This window comes from Athene cunicularia (assembly GCF_003259725.1).
Source record: "Athene cunicularia isolate RWA chromosome 1 unlocalized genomic scaffold, athCun1 chr1_part2, whole genome shotgun sequence".
NCBI classification, from domain to species: Eukaryota; Metazoa; Chordata; class Aves; order Strigiformes; family Strigidae; genus Athene; species Athene cunicularia.
The window spans coordinates 53,962,521-53,979,835 of record NW_020799092.1 but is presented as its reverse complement, the minus strand read 5'-3'; the positions used below and the strand labels follow the sequence as shown (position 1 = coordinate 53,979,835).

General features: G+C 37.7%; 1 long non-coding RNA gene across 1 annotated transcript; it reads right to left on the bottom strand.

The window, feature by feature from the left end:
• Positions 1–1,868: 1,868 nt before the first annotated feature.
• LOC113491290 lies at positions 1,869–5,214 on the bottom strand. Its single transcript, XR_003400368.1, has 3 exons — positions 5,104–5,214; positions 2,534–2,588; positions 1,869–2,386 (listed from the first exon to the last, which is right to left on the bottom strand). It is a non-coding gene; the product is annotated as an uncharacterized LOC113491290 (long non-coding RNA).
• Between the last annotated feature and the right edge of the window lie 12,101 nt (positions 5,215–17,315).

Here is a 17,315-nt window from a genome sequence, read left to right as displayed (position 1 = left end):
AGGTGTAAAAAATGTCACTTCTGAATAAATGTTTTTAGAAAAACAGTGAAAAACAGGGAAAGAAAATCATTGTGACAATGTATAATAAAACTTGTAGCAGCATCTAGAAAACAGTTGATAATTATCTACTTTAAGTGAACATTACATTTAACTGAAGTAGCAGTCGCTTAGTGTCATCATTACATTCAGTTCCCATACACACAATACATAGGAATATATGTTTGACGAATGAAAAAGGCCAGCTATAAGTTTTCAGAACAAAATCTTCAGTTTTCTTCACAGAAGATGGTCAAGTATATTTGAACTTTTTCAGTATAACTGTTCACCAAATTTTATTAAAAAAAAAATAATTTTTTTTTTTTTTTTTTTTTTTTTAATACACAGATCTTTGCAATTTAAAATTTACTTTGGTATTTAGAATGGCAGCCAAGAAAGAGTAAAATAATTTTAAATGTCTAGAAACAAGCACAAGTTTATAAAGAGTCACTTTTCATTCTTCTACCTCTATCAGATATTACATTTTGTTCTTCACTGCCCTAGCGTAGTCGCCTATGTATAGCACATTTTTCTACACCTGAATTTTCATTTCAATCCTGCTAGTTGCAGGAATGCCCACATAAAGCCCCCAAATACTGGCTGGAGAACATTTTGCCAAAATAGGCTGAAACATTTCTCTACCTTGAAACCCCTGACACACCCTAATAATCACAAGAAAATCAATTTGCTGATGATATTCCAGGAGACTTCACTGCACACCACAGAGAGATGTTTAATGCCTTTTAGGGCTGTCAGAAATATCCAACAGAGCATATTTCAGCCCAGTTCTTAAAATCACTTCATGTCTGTCTGTGGTTCTGAGACTCATTTGCTAGGAAAAATCTGTAGCTTCTTTGATAAAGCTTTAGTCATGTCACTCTTCTGATGATAAAATAGTGGAACAGGATTCCTGGGACTAAGAGTCTTTTTCTGCAGTTTCTTCCATGAAAAATAGATCTGAATTTCAGTGTCTGCTTCAGCAAGTCCCTACACAGTCCTCAGAAGATACAACTTCTGCTCCTACCATCTGTTACTATCTCGGGTGCCCAAACAGCAACGAAATTGTGAACATGTTTTCTTCCGGTCACTTCATTAAAGACATTTCCAATTAATCCATCTTGTGCTAAGATGTGTTATGTTCTTCATAAATCACTTCCAATAGTCCCCCTTCTGATATGGTCCTTTTCATCTCTTATTCAGGACCATAAACAGAGAACCATCCTTAGATCTTTCTTTGGTTCCAAGGCTACATCTAAATAATTCTTTCTATATAAAAACATTCAATGCAGATCTCATCCAACCACCTAATTGAAAGTCTTCCCCAAACCCTCGTCATTCCATATTTCTGTTAATGGAGTCTGTTTCTTTGGTTCTTCTTTCTGTTGTCTGCTTCTGTGGTCTCGATGAATGCAGTTTTTTGCTGCTCATGCCCATTAAGATCAGCACTGCAAAAATCAAATTTCAACCTAATTCTTCTGCCCTTTCACCCCTTTCTCCACTAGCATGTTCTTCTCTTCAGACTCAAACACAATTTAGTCATCTCCATTTTCAAAGTCATTCTCCACCTCACTTTCTTGAAACTATCAAAATGCATTGCTGGTTTACTATGAGTTGTGAACTACTAGGCACTCAGTCACAACTGCCTCTTAACTTTTACACCAAAGGTCTTCCTTCCTTATCGCTCTTTATGCTTGAGAAGACCTTCCAATAACTGTATCCAAATCTACTTAATTGTTGTCCTTCAAACTCCCACTTAAATCCTTCCATTGTCTCATATTTAGAAACACACCTGAACATGAGTTAGGTCTGTTTAACACATTCAGTTACTGCTGTCTAAACATTTCCTTGTGTTCTTCTTTCGTCTGTATCATATATTGTTATTTGTTTTAACTTCAGATTACAATTACTGTAGGACAGACACATTTTTGGTTTGTGCCTTCCCACCTCTTCAGACTTTACCATTCTATCCGTGACTATGAGTTAAAGTAATAGAAGCAAAAATTGCTAATATTGAAGTGTGACAGTTGCTGCATAAAACACATATTAAATCTGAAACTTATAACAGAAATCTTTATTTTCATATTCCTTTTTCATGCCTCACCATTCTCTAATTTCTCCTCATAGATTTTCTTTTTCACATTTTTGTCTGCTTTAATTTAGGAAGTTCTCTTCTGTCTCTTCCACCATTATTGCCTTGTACTTGTTTCTTCATCTGCCTCAATCCAGTCTTAATTTATGTCTCTGTTACATATACATACCTTCTTCATGCTCTCTCTGCTATGCCTCTCTTTCCCTCCCTCTCCCTCTTATCTTCTTTTTCTAATTCTTTTGGAAGATTGAACAGCTACATCTACATAAATGGAAATAAATCGAAGTTATTCTTGACCTTAATGCAAACATGGACATTCAGAAATAAGTAAGCTATTCTTTTCAATGACTTTTTCACTAAGTGGTCTGTGGTATACGTACTGGAATCCAGTTTCTGCACCAGTCTTACCTGATCAAAATGCAAACTGTCTCATCTTCCAGTTTTGGTCTCCAAAGAGTCAAGTCTGGAAAATCGGATACAATTGCATGCTGGTAAGTGTGCTATAAAATAGAATTCTGAGAAGGGGGACCAATTGCTTCAAGTCTATTTCCTTTTGCATATCTGAAGTGAGTTACCACAGCATTACATAAGGTGCACCACTGCATTTTTCCGAGAGTTAGATGGGTTTAGGATACTTCATTAAACCCCATCCTTCCCCATCTATTTTCCTAGTTTTGTTTCAGCCTAAATTTATTTATTTCAACAGAGGGAAACTGGGTAGAGACAGTTTGAAACACCTTTTTCCCTCTGGAAAAAAATGCAATTTTTTCTGTCAAAGACTAAAAACAATATTATTTTTTTTCTACAGTATTTTTAGCAACACACTAGAAGCCTCTGCTGTTTGCCAGTGTAGACTTCATGATCATAGGATGCTTCCTTTCTCCAAATTGTTCAGAACTCAATAGCTAGCTCACACTTCTAACTTCATTTAGTTAAAAACACCATTCTTATTGAAAAAGTCCCTTCAAAAGATTTTTTTAAATCTAATAATGATATCAAGCTACCAGACCAGATGAAGAATCAGGCTGTACAATGTTTTCCTGCTGATGGATTTTTTTCTCAGTTTTTACCTGAAAGAATTTGCAATCACAGTTATAGTATCTGATCAGAAGGACCACTGTGGGGGGATACTGAGGGCTGAGAGACAAGCATTGCAGCATGTAAAGTAGCTAAGAAAGTGCTAGTGGAGGAATGTTTATTGGAAACAGCACAAGAAATCTTTAGAAAATGAGGGGGTTTTAATGCAGCTTCCCACAGAAGAGCTTTTTCCTTCTGTAGTACAATCTATTGTGGTCTGCAGGGGGCTTGATCTCTAACGGGTGACTGCTGGTAACTCACTGTGGTGGTTCTAAACATTACCAACCTCAGATGTTTGTTTCCTTGTCTCTGTTGAAGGCCACCACTCATGAAGCAAAGGCATTAAAAAGCAGCCTGTTCCCACATCAGCCACTTCAGTGCACAGGGCTTCTAGCAGCCTAAACTACCTCTGAAAGGATGCTGAAACACTTGTTTGCAAACTGCACCAGCTAAAGTAAGTTGGTTGCTTCCTGGCAGCCAGCACAGCTGCTGTGACAACCTCCAGCAGAAGGTTTTTCTACTCCACCGGACCACCGTGTCCTCAATCACTACAACTCCCTGCTCAGTGAACATGATTCAGAGCCTGTAGACCACATCCACCCCAACAGAAATTACCTTGTGGTCAAGGTGTTTGTTATACTGGCTGCTGTATATTTTGTCACAGAATACTTGTATATAAAATAGTACAAAATAAGAAAAAGAAAATTACACAAAAATGTACTCGACAGGCTTCACAGTGTGTGCTGTGTAAATAAGTACTGTGATTACAAAGTGTTATGAGAACATCAAACCAGTGCAGGATCACCACAATAATGATACTACTTGTTCTTTAATTGCTCTGTTTTACATTGATTCAGAAAGTGGTTGAATTGGACCCTCATGCTGCATTGTGAACATCTGCAAAGCCATTTCACTTGTCTTACATCAATTGACATAGCTGAAACACTCTCTCTGCAGAGAGTCACAGTGTGCCCAAGAGCCTTCAGTGACACCTATGGCCTCTGGAGAACATTTGTGCTTGCTTTGGCTCATGTGGTGCCATCTCTCAGTGCTGTCTGCACAGGTCCCTCCCCTCCTTTCTGGCTACAGGGGAGGACATGCAGGGGAGCTGGGCACTTGCTAGGATATTCCAGGGTCCTGTTTTGTAGATTTGCCATACTCCTGAGTAAGCCATGCTGTGTCATTATGCAGCTAACCTTAGAAACACCTGTCTCCAAGCAGGTTAGGCAATTGAAACACAACATAATTTCCAAGGCAAATCACCTGAATAAAGGAAACAACATCTACTGCATTATTTGATCTGAATAGCACAAACGTAAAAGCTCTGGAATGCTAAAAAGGCTTTCACAACATTTTAAGGGATTGCTGATCTGAAAAGCAAGTTTGGAAAACTTTTTCTTGCAAAATAAAGGCTCTCCATTGCCAGCATGCTGACAGTTTAAGTGAGCTTCTTCTCATGGCAGTTTATTGCTAGTGGCACTAATGGTTGCTGATCCACCCATCAATATGCACAACACGTTTCTCTCCTGAAGTTGCAGCCACATAAAAATTTGGCTCATGTATGAATTTTTACAGTAAACAGAAAAAAAATATCCCAAACTACTGTATATCCATCTTATACCTCACTTCAGAAAAGCCAATATACCAAAAAACTCTAAGCAATACCCAGTACTGGATATTAATTAATAACCAGAATTAAAGAGAGTTATTTTCTTCCATATTATTTTAAATTAAATTACTATGAAGAAAATAGCTTGCTGATCAAATAACACTTTGTCACCCAGAGGAGAAATAAAAATTGTCTTAATCTCTATTCCATCTATTGAAAACTTGAAAATATTTGTCGTTAATTCTCTAGATATTTTTGTAGCCCAGCAGTGAATATCTGCATCACAACATACCTAGATTTTCACGCTTTTTCTCAAGCCATGACACGTCCTTCCTTTAGCTCCAGAAGTCCTATATGTTGCCACAAGTCCTCTGCCCTCTGAGTCCAAGACTACAGTACTCCTGCACTGCTGACACTGTGGTAAGGTTGCAACCACAGATGTCCATCATTTCTACCATGGTCTGAGAGTGAAAATGGCAGCCCACCTTGACACTGCCAAACTCGGGAGTCTGACCAAAATCATTTTCTGGTTGGTACCAAACACACAACACCAGCAAGCAAGAGTAAGGGGAGCTAGAGCCATTACTTTCATGCTCATCTTTTTCTTCTTTGATCATTAGAATAAGCAATATTTTAATATGGGTTATACTGTCTTGCACCACAGGACATTAAATCATGCATATGATTAGCTGATAAAGAAATTATGTATTTAAACAAAATTATATTAAGTAAATTATGTATTTAAACAAAAATAAATAACAAAATATGTATTTAAAGAACAGAACCCACTTTTCCTAACTGGAAATCTGCATCACATGTTTCAGTGATGGAAAACGTGTCACACTATCCCTGCTTTCAGTTACTGTGGCAAAACCCAGAAGCTTTGAAGATAATCTACCACCCATTAAGGAGAAAAAAAAAAAAAATCACTCACCCCAGATGACGGGGAGTTGAATTTTACAAAGCTGACTTTATGCTTGAGTCACTCACTTTTCCCTTTTTGACTACTCTATGCTGTCCTAATTTATGTGGCCTCAGGCCTCTAGTCCATCTGGCCTACAGGTGAAACTATCACTGCCATCTGTCACCTGTGACAATTTTTTTAAAGTTTTGGTATATAAAGAAAGAGAGAAAAACAGACAGAAGCAAATTCTGGTTGATCTTTCCTTACTGGAGACTCAAAAATAACTTCATTAGTGACTATTCCTGCTTTCTATAAAGAATAAAGAGAAACAAATTAGAAACATTCATCGCTTGTTCTATGAAGACACATTCCTGAGCATAGTAAATTCATTGTTAAAGCTTGGAACGGGAAACAAAAATGGCACTTGCATTATTTAATTAATTATTTATTGAACTGACCTTGTCACCACCAGGAAGTCGTTTGCTGCATTCCACAATTTTACTTTTTCTCTTGTGTATTTTTCTGCTAGGAGTCTCTCCCAGACATCAATGAGGAGTGACTTAAAATGCATAAATCTAAAATAAAAAAGAAGAAAAGCTGCCACTTCAGTCCCCAGACTCCTCACTTGATATTCTCTAGCCCCCTCTAAGCTGGCCATCAATGCCACTAGCAGTGAAAGTGAGAAGCGCAATGTTGCTGATGCTAGCACCTCTGTGTCAATTGTTGTAATATCCAGTGCCCTTGGGATGAGAAAATTTCTCCAAGCTGCAAGCTATTAATGCGAGTGTTAAGTGTCCTCCTCCAAAAGCCATTGACAGAAAAAAGGAAGTGCTCTTCCTATAGACAATAAAAATAAAATACAGCATAGGGGAAATTCGGGTAATTGCAAGAAAACAGAGGCACTTTTAAAATATGATTTAACCCCTTGGACATCGAGCACAAGTAATAGCACCTGTAATTCATCTGAATTTGTATAATTTCAAAGTACTTGTCAAAAATACCATATAGAAATGGGCACATTTGAGGTACTGTTTATGCAAAGTCTCCAACATATATAGTCAAAGTCTCTCTGAAAAGGATATAGGAATGGATTTTCTGGGGAGATTTCCAGATTTCATGGTCTTTACTGAGATGCTCATAGCTTCTCTCCTATCTGGTACTTCAACACAATATCTTGCTCAGAATCAAAAACTATATTAAAAAAAAAGAAAAAAAAAAAAAAAGAAGAATGAAGAAACATCCCAAAATACTGGTGCTGTTATCTATGCTTTCCTGTGATAATCTTCTTAATTTTCATCTTCTAAATCACCACAAGCGGGGCAGAATAGACATGCCGATATCTTTAGAGTATCTGTAGTCACTTTGAGGATAACACAATCTCAGGTCTTCTCCTTTCACTGGAAAATCTCCAGGATGGAGTGGTGAAAAAATATAGCAAGAAAATCCTTCACACTGCTGGTGAGAGGCATGTGTGGTTGGATTTACCTATCCTCACTGAGATTTAAGTGTACTTGTTGCATGCTAATGCACAGTAACTCATTATGCCACAGTACATTGACCATAAGAATAGTCTTGATTTTGGAAAAACAGCAAAATTGCTTCCATGTTCCTTCAGCAATATAAGGTTTACAGCCATGATAAATGGCTTATCTATCTGTGCCTTCCCTTAAATCAATCAGTGGCCATTTCAGTTCTTTTAAACATTGATATAAATCAAAATGCAGCTGCTATTATCTGCAGCCAATGCTACAGACACAATGTTGATAAGCACAATATACAATCTAGGTTGAACAGCACTGATTCCTTCCTCCCATTCTCACTTTTCCCTGAGAAAAGACTCAAATCTTGCTTTCTGTACTAAAAATAGCAAATACAGTAAGGTGCATTAAGAAAGCCTTTGTCAGAACATTGTTATGATTTATTAAATAAGGGATTCTTTGATCTGGAATACTGAATAATAATAATGCATTTACAAACATAAGGATTTGTTATTAATGGAATGTATATATTAGAAATTAATGAACAGTAGGATTATATAATGCAATATGAAGTTACAAGAAGACATTACTTGAGGGATAAATATAAAATTAAACTGAGGGATAAATTGTATGATGAAGTTTAAATTCAAGCCCATAAACAAAGGAAATTAATATCCATTATGAACTGAACATTTTAAAATAAATTTAATAAGAAAATGTATTCTGGACATTGAATAAATATTTTTTTCAGTGTTGGTAATGTAAATTTGATATGCATTAAAGAGCTCCTAGAGAAAAAAATACAAAAATTAATGTTATAACTCATGAATCCAAATTCTACTATACAAATAATATTACCAGAAATACCTTTTTTTTTTTCTCTGTAAGGCATTCTTAAATGAGCCATTTTTGTGAAGAAATTTTCCTTTGCATGGATTGTCCTGTAATTTTCTTCTTCAAGGTTTCTTGCACATTCCTTTGAAACATTTAGAAAAGACCATTATTGGAGGCAAGAGGCAAGTCTTGATAGTCTATTCCTTTATTGACAGTTCTTTTCATCTGTGCTCTATCAGTTCCTATCAGTGCATGGGATAACACTAGGAAGTGTGGAATGAACAGGGGATATATTTCTTGCTGACACTCCATCCATGTCCCAACAGAAAAGCTGTCTCTGCAACTGCCTGTAACACAAACCTTCTATATCACATCTCTTATTTGCTTCTGCATTGGTCAAAACTATTACTATGTGTGGCTAGTGGGATGTAGCCTTATGGAAAAAGCTCTCACAGTGAATAGAAGAAAGGAGGCAAGACTCAAATATGAGTCTCAAATCTGTGGTTTGGGCCCATCTCTCAGATGGATTCCTGGATGAAGGAGGAGCAATGGCTGTATAAAAACCATTATGATCAATAACAAATCAGAGTAAAAGATTCCTAAATGGGATTAACTGCAGCACTGGAATCTATATGGAAGAACAATCATCGATTAGGCATATATAAGGTATGATAAACTGCCCCAGTGCTTGTTCATGTAAACAATTTACTTTTCAAAAATATTACTGGTTGGAATTTTCCTGTTTTAAAATTAACTAAAATTTTCATAATCAATTATTACCCACCAACTACTCTGCAAACCAGATGTCCTAGGGAAAAGGAAACATCCATATTGTTCTGATAAATCAGGCAATAAGTGCAGGACTGACAGACCTGATGGAAACCATCATGATTAGCCTCATCTATATTTCCTTGTTTATTACAGCCATTTTCTGTTTCAAGAAATACTCCCATCTGCCTGCAGCATAGCTTAGCAATAGATTAAAAAATCTGTTTTTTTCCTCACCATACTCAAAAATCATTTCACAGAACAGACATGGAGAAGAGAATCTCAGAATGTCACATCAACAATGTACATTCTCAGTTCCAGTAAATCCTTTAAAACTGGACTTCTGCACACATCGAAAATAGTCAGGCAGGGGGCTTATGTCATCCTTTTAAACCACACACATACCTAGTAGCTCCTACTTTTTTCTACCCTATCAATAACTGGATAGTTCAGTTATTGCAGTGCCAGTGTATAATAAGCATTTACAATGGCATTGGGTTATTTCATATAGGTACCTCAGGCCAGAATATTAGCAAAACTCATGGGAGAGGAACAAAGAAATCTCTTGAAGATCCTCCTAATATCACCATCAGGAGGGGTGTGTTGTAGGCGATGCTCATTATCTGTTCCATGGCTTTAGCATGCCTGTCTACCAAGGCACCTTACCTCCCTCAAAGGTGCTGCTTTCCTGAGCCATCTCTATGAATCCAGTATGTTTGCAGTCCTCTAGCACTCCCATTTTCCAGTTCTTTCACCACTTTCAATCCTTCAGCAAAGCAACTATATCTTTCCTGTATTTGTATTCTGAAACATGTATAAACTCTTGGTCTTCTGCTTTGATATACAAAAGGTACCTGCACACACACTTAAATTTCCCCTTTCAATTATTTACATGTATTTAGCTTTTCAACTCTGATAGTTAAGACTCTGATTATTTGTCTCTTTCTCTAGCCATTTTCTCTTAAATGGCTTTAGTTGATTGTTTCACCAGATGTCATTGATCATGCTACTTGACTCTGCAAAACTTCATTGGCTAAAGTGATGTCCATTTCTTTCCGCTCAAAATATTTCAGCTACAGTTGAACTCAATTTATTTAGAAGATGAATTTTTTAATTAATAATTTAATAATTAATAATTTAATAATTAATGACTAAACTTGTATTTATTCAAAACTGTATGCTTTTTTGATCAATTTCCAGCCTTACTGAGTCTAAGAAAATAGTGAAAAGGGATGTTAAAGGTTTGATTGCCTTCTCTGACCAAAAAAGCCATAACTAACCCCATTTATTGATCCTGACCAGGAGACCATTACACATCTGGGAGCTAGTGATTCACATAGCAGTTAACCTGCACAGGGACAGGCCTGCCTTGTTCTGCATAAATCCTTGGCCGCAAAATGAGCTCAGCTCACTGTAACAAGGCCATCTGTGTGGCCTTGCCTTTACCTAACAGCGAAGCAAGAAGTTTTCATTAGAACATCCTTTACAAATCGAGTTGTCACCCTGTGTCCTCAAGCCTCAAAAAAATCCTAGGATTATTTTTTTTCCATTAAATATTCCTTACTACTTCCAAACTTTTGCTTTGTTTTCCAGTAGTCTAAACATTATGAGATACTCCATTGTTTTATGTAATTCAATAGCTGGAAGCTATTAGTATTTTTATATGACCAACTTTTGTGTTTATTAATCATGTTTCAGAAACAGCTTTTGTATAGGTTTTTGTTTTAGGAAGACTGAAACCTCTCAATTTTTCACAAAAAATACATGAAGCATTTCCTTGAATATGAAAGATGACACATTTTTAAATATTGTTTTATTCTGTAACATGATTTGGGAAATAATCAGCCACAAATGGATATTGACTGTCACAGTCTCGTTTCTGCTGGATTAACTTTCACTGATTTGGATAACCCTGGTTCCGACTGAAACCAAATGGAGCTTCAAATGTTCAAATCCCTGAAAAATCTGGCCACATTTAAGTGCAGGGTATTCTCCTTTCCTTCCTGTACTTGTTTACTTCTTTAATTCATACAGGGTATAGCAACTTCTTTGAACATACTCTGTAGATTTTCTGATTAGTTCCCTATCACAGTATTTCCTTAGTATTTCCTTATGTCAACCACTGACTAGATCCTAAGTGGAAGTACAGGAGTGACAAGTAATAGAAATATGTGGCAATAAAAAAAAAAAAAAAAAAAAAAAAGTTTAACATGAGTGGTTGAAAAGTATAAGATTTGTTAAATAATTTAAAGAATTCTCAGGTACAGGACATCCTTTCACCAAAAAAAAAGTTAAACCCAGGACTGAATACTCTATAATGGCAAAGCTTAGAAACCTAAAGTTTCTAAATCTAAAGTTTAGAACCCCAATGTTTCTGGAATTGTCTCATAATCTCACTTGGGAAACAGTAGAATAATTCAGCTCAATAGCAATCTTTACATCTTACTGGAAAATTGTTCTAATTTCATATCTTGATATATCATATGGTTGTCAGGATAGCATGTGGGAAAAAAAGTCCTTGTCAAATATACCTTCCAATCTTTTCATCAAATTTAGAGCAAAATACTACAATGTCTAAGGAGACCTGGATGAAACACACACTTCAACTTCTGTTTACTTTTTTAATTAACTAAATTTTCATGTTATTTACTTGAAGACAGAGATATGATTGATGTCAGTCATTCTCAGATTGGGTGTATCACCTCAAATATCTCCTGCTGAAATGCTTTCTTGTCTATTGACATGATGCTCACCTGATAAACATGAACTCTGGACACCACAGTAATGTCCAAAAAGCCAAAGAAACTTGCTACTGCAAAAGTTGTGTCTGTGCCATCATATAGTATAAAAAAGGAATTAAGAGATATTTGCATTGATAATATGAGTACAGAAGCCCTGAATACCATCAATCATTAGTTAATAAAAAATTCCGAGTTTTGTTTTGAGCTCATTGGAAGCTGGATGACAGAAGTTATGACAGCGGGAAGAGAAGCTGTCAAAGGAGCACCAATGTGCAATGAGTGAAGACATTTCAAAAAATAGAATATGGCTCCATTTCTTCTTGTCAGGATTCATTGAGGCTGAGTAGCTCTGAATTCACTGCTCAAAACAGACTGTACACTGATGACTAGTAGCAACCAGCCATTCTTCAAACTAGAAATCCGTCTTGGAAGGGAATGCATGCCCAAGCACTTCCAGAGCACAGTGTCTGTTTGCATAAGCCTGCTCTCTCACAGTGATTAATGTGATTGTCAAGCATTTATCAGTACTGGCACTTCAGCCCATTTACAGTGGCAAATGTTTATTGTTGAAACCTGATTTCTTCCATTCTTATGTGCTGAAAAGGAGTTAGTGCTTCCTTTCTTTGGCTTGCAAAATTTATGTGTACCTTGGAGTAAATTCATTACTGGGAAAACAGGAAAACATTAAAAGAAATACATGGAACACTTCTTAAATCTAGACAGCTATAGATTACTATACATGTCAGGAAAGTGCTGTTTCTGTTAAATATACTGTAAATACAATTTAGTTTTACATTGTGTCTTTCAAGCAGAAATTAAGAAAATACATATTCTTTTATCTTTATGATCCTTTGAAAGACCTGTCTCTAGTGAATCAGAGCTAGAGATTCTTGGAAGCTGAATGTCTACAGGCAAATGTGTAAGATGCTTTCTTCTGGAAGGAAACCTCTGAGGCTAATTGGTCCCATGTGCTGAATGACGTTTTACAGACACAACACAAGATGCATGTCCTAAATACACTGATACAAGAGAGTTCCTTCTCAAATCTCACACAAACCTGAAAAAGATGTTTTCTTACCTAAAATTCCTTACAGTCTGAGTCCTGCTACAAAACATACTGAGAGATAAAGAGCAAAACTCATGCTGATTTTGATGTTGACCAAGCTCTAAGATCATCTTTGTGTCTTGTCTCCACCATGAGAGAGGAAGCCCCTCCGCGTTAGGTCAGAACCACACCTAGAGGCCTGTGCAACATACCAAATCAGCTCTAACCCTGCTAGTTCAGTGCTGTTTCGCTGATTAAGGATACCAATTAAGCTTGGATACCAGAGTGAAAAGAGTAGGCATATTTTACTAGTAATAACTAAATAATGTAACAAACTAATAGAGAAACATGCAGTAAGAAAAGACAGAATAGTGCACTTAAAGCAAACAAATACAAAAATACAGGGTAATGCATCAAATTATTGCTATATGAAAGAGAGAACAGTTGCACACGTTCCCATCACCCAGTCCCGCAGTGGCTGGGCAGCCCCGGTTACAGCGAGGGTTTGGGGAGCCTGTCCCGGCAAGGGGGAAATCCTACGCGGTGCGTCCCCCATAGGTGAGGCTGCCAGAGTCGCTGCAAATGGTTCCAGCCTTATATACCAGAGATCGACAAGCCAGAATAGCTGGCACCTTTGCTTTGAGCAGAAAATTTCTGGTTTCATTCTCCTGTTGGATTCCACCCAAAGCCTGGCCAGGGCTCAGGGGGGGAGACCAAGGGAGTTTCTAACAAGGCCAGATACTTGGGTTCTCAGCCTTGAACAAGGCTAAACAAGGGAAGTTGGATACAGTCTCTCCTCACTACTGATTATATTTTGTCTAAGCTGCCTCTTTCACTAGATAGTTTACACACTTTGTTACTGATTACATGCTAAGTCAGCAGCTTCAGCTTGGGGCCTGTTGTTCAGGCTGCAGTATTTCAATGCTTTAGCACTTTTTACATCAGCATAGGTGGTTTGTTATAACTTAGTACAATACCTACTAGCACAGTGGTTATCAGTTATGAAATATAGAGGATTCATCTATAGGTCAGCTCTGGCTTGGGCCTGTTGTCCAAGCCTTAGCACTTCACCTACACAGAGCTACATGGGAATATGGAATTGGCAGCTAAAGGTAGATAAGTACCTCGGCTTGATTAAAGGACATACTGCAATCTCCAGCACAGTCATCTTCTACCCCATGGAGAGAAACAAGAGATAGAAGAAGCCCAAGCACTCTGGGGAGGCCAAAGATTTCTCCTTTATAACATGTGGTAAAGGAAATGCTAGACTAGTAAACTGCAGATTGGGTGTAGATTTGGGTAGCCATATGCTCTCTTTCATCAGTGATAAATGAACATAAGCCAAGCAACTATTTTGTTTGAGGGAGGAATAATTGTGATTCCTTTGGGGTTTAGAATAATTTTAAAGAATAAGTAATAGGGCCAAGGAAGAGAGTTAGCAGTGAATAATAAACCTTAAAACTCAAAGGATTGCAAGTTCAGAAAAGAACCTGTTAGAAGTTAGCATGTACCTTCTAACAAGCCTACACCTGCTCAGGAAAATCTCCAGAGCTCTTCATGAGCTGATCCTAGAAATGGGCAGACACTCCAACATGAAGAGAGATGTGGTGAAGTGTGACTCCTACCCCTCTGAGATATTTGGCACTCTGCAAACAGGGACACAGCTCTGCCACAGCCTAGCTGTGTAACCTTGGCTCAGGCTGCTGAGGAAACAAGCTTGTGAGGAAGAGCACTGAGAAGGTATGTAGAGCAGAAGCAGGTAAGATAAGAAAGGTAAAATTGTTGCCACAGGGATGCACAGACAGGTTGGTAGCAGCTCAAGGAGGAGGGTTCAAAAGGCAAAATATGAACCTTGGAAGGTGTCCTGGTTCAGCTAGGATAGGGTTAAGTTTCCCCAGCAGAGAGGGGGAAGGGATCTCCAGCCGGGATATTCATACCATGCTGATGTCAGGTCCGGCATGGCAGCGCGGGAAGCTTTTTCCTTTGTGGCTTTGGTCGCAAAAAGCACGCACGGTGGGCTAGCTGTATTCTTGCGGTATTTCTCTGTATATCTTTTGTCTTGTTTACTGTTATTACTGTTTGTTGTTGTTACTATCGCTATTGTTGTTGTTCAGATTGTTTTATTACACTGTTGTATTAAATTTCTTCTTATTTTAACGTGTCCGAGGGTGGGGGAGGGACAACAGCAACATGGTCTCCAGTCCTAGGAGGGCTTAAACCATCACAGAAGGTATAAAATTTTAAAGGGAAAGACAGAGATTTGGAAAACAGCAACTCACCACCACTAAGGAGGAAGCACTTCAGGAAGCAGAGAAGTCCATCCCTTGTCCACATGACTGATGACCAGCAACCGCTTTGTGGTGAGCTCAGTAACATTTATCTGAATAGCACGGCAATCATTACTATCTTGTATTTGTGTTAGCCACCACATAATATGCTATACTTGTAAATTGTTTATAACCTAGCTGCAGAGTCTCTTTGCATATGATAAAATGTGCCTGAACAAAGTGACCTGGAAAATTACAACTGACACAAAGAAAATGAGCAGTAAAAGAAAACTTAGGATAAGGAATAGGCACAACTGAAAACAAAGTAAATAAAATATGACCCTGAATAAGAGATGGATGTGTGCCCACAGCTTATTTAGCAGAAGCTACCAAGAGAGAGATTGTTGTGACTCCCTGCTGTGCAAGTTCTCTGCAATACATGATATTTATTTAAAAATAAGTATGCTCCATCAGGAGGTGGATTTCTGATGAGCACCACTAATATCAAATAAAATCAGCATTGCATTTCAGCTTTTCACATGCATGAATTGTTAATCTGACATTTTCTATCTCTGCACTGCAGTTGCAGACTGACATCATTGTAGGTCATACTTTACTCACTAGCCTAATATTGGTGGCAGTCAAACCACAGAAGAAAAGAGGGCTTCTTTCCAGCACAAGCAGACAAATTCTGCTTACTTCCATATGCTGAGCACCATGATACTGCAGCCAGGCTTTTGCAAATGTTTTAACAAAGCCCACACTGCTATATCTACACTACAAATAAACTATTTTGCTCAAAGAGGGGGACAAAGATCACCAAAAAGAGTGAAAATAAACCACTGAATGCATCTGAGAACACCGCTGATCAATAGAAGGTGGCTGGAAGGAAAGGCTTTTGAGGTAGACTGCTGGAGCACTGCAGAAAATGACCTCAAGGAGTGAGTGCCACAGTGACAGAGAGAGGCCCTGATGCCACTTCTTGTCCCAAACCTGTGGAGAGGAAGGAGTTGGGCTCTTACCTGACTTCAGAAACTTTTCTGAAAAGGTGAAGTATTGAGCCAGTGTGAGTCTTGGGTTGCAGCCCTAAGCAAAAGGCTTTGCATGATCGTGGTGTCAAGAAGAAAATAATAATGATCAGCAAAACTTAGTACTAAAAGAAACTATGCAAGCAAGATGAACAAATGGAAGTCAGGGAAGTAGAATGACTACTGAAGCCAGGTTAGTTGAAACTGGTTCAGACAGCATGATTACCTTAAAAACTAAACCAAAACCAATATATCCTACTTCATTTTTAGTAACTGCCCCATTTTCCCTTCACCATTATGACACTTGGAATGATTTTGCACAGTGATTAGCCAGCGTGCTTTCACTTTCATCTTTGGACCTGGGTCTGGGTTAAAGAGTTTCAAATGCTTTCCAGACAAACCTGAGATCCAGTGCTCCTTCCTTGTTCTCTTTGACTAGTCAGCCCTCTCTGGCACTGTTTTGTCAAAGTCACATGTTTTCTTTAGTCCTTTCTCACATCTTGTAGATTACAACCTGTTGACCTCTTTAGATAGTTAGACAGAATGATTAAATGCTCTGGAAACAGTAAATGTATTGTTTTAGTGATAATCTCTGTCTGGCACTTTGTACTAAGAAGGAAATGAATTAATAACAGTGTTTTCTCTGTAAAACAAACCTGTTTTCTGAGACAAGAGTTTAATTTTCTTTGGCAAGAAGACAGGAAGAAATATACTCATTTAAATAAGGGTCCTCATGAAATAAGGAGAAATTTTTGAGAGGAACCATATTTTAGGTTTTTCTCTCTTCTACAGTTCTCTGTTATTCATCACTCACTGTTTCAATTCTTGTTAAGCTGTCACTTAGCATTTTTTCCCTCTGGAATGACAGCAGGGCATGCTGCTTACACTGGCTAGACAGATGCCTACCCAGAGAGTGAGCATATCAGCTCTGGACTGCACAGCCTGTAATAACATGGCATGTGTCCTTGACATCAGATCTTTGGCATTAACGTATGTAGGTGACAAGCTTGTTAGCAAGTCAGATGGTGCAGAAGTTATGCAATTCAAGTAACAGCTAAAGAGCTAATTTTACCTCCCGAAAAAAAAAAATAAAATATTCTGGTTACTATATAAATAGTTGTCTGATAATTAAAATCAAGTCAAGTTCCTGCAGCAATATTTGAATGGTTAAAATGTGCCTGTAAACCCAGAAATACTAAAAAATACTCTCAGTTTATCCTGATTTTGAACTATATTAAACAGGAGCCCAATTATTGCTGTTGAACTGTCTAGAGCACCAGCACAAATGGGGCTTTTGTTGTGGGAAGCGATATAACATCTTCATAAGTTTTCATTGTTCTAGAGAGCCTTGGAGGAACATTTTGCAGGGCTGAAACTTTCAAACTATGCAGTTAGCCTTTACACCAGCATACAAGACACCAAAGAGGAGGTCTCCTCCC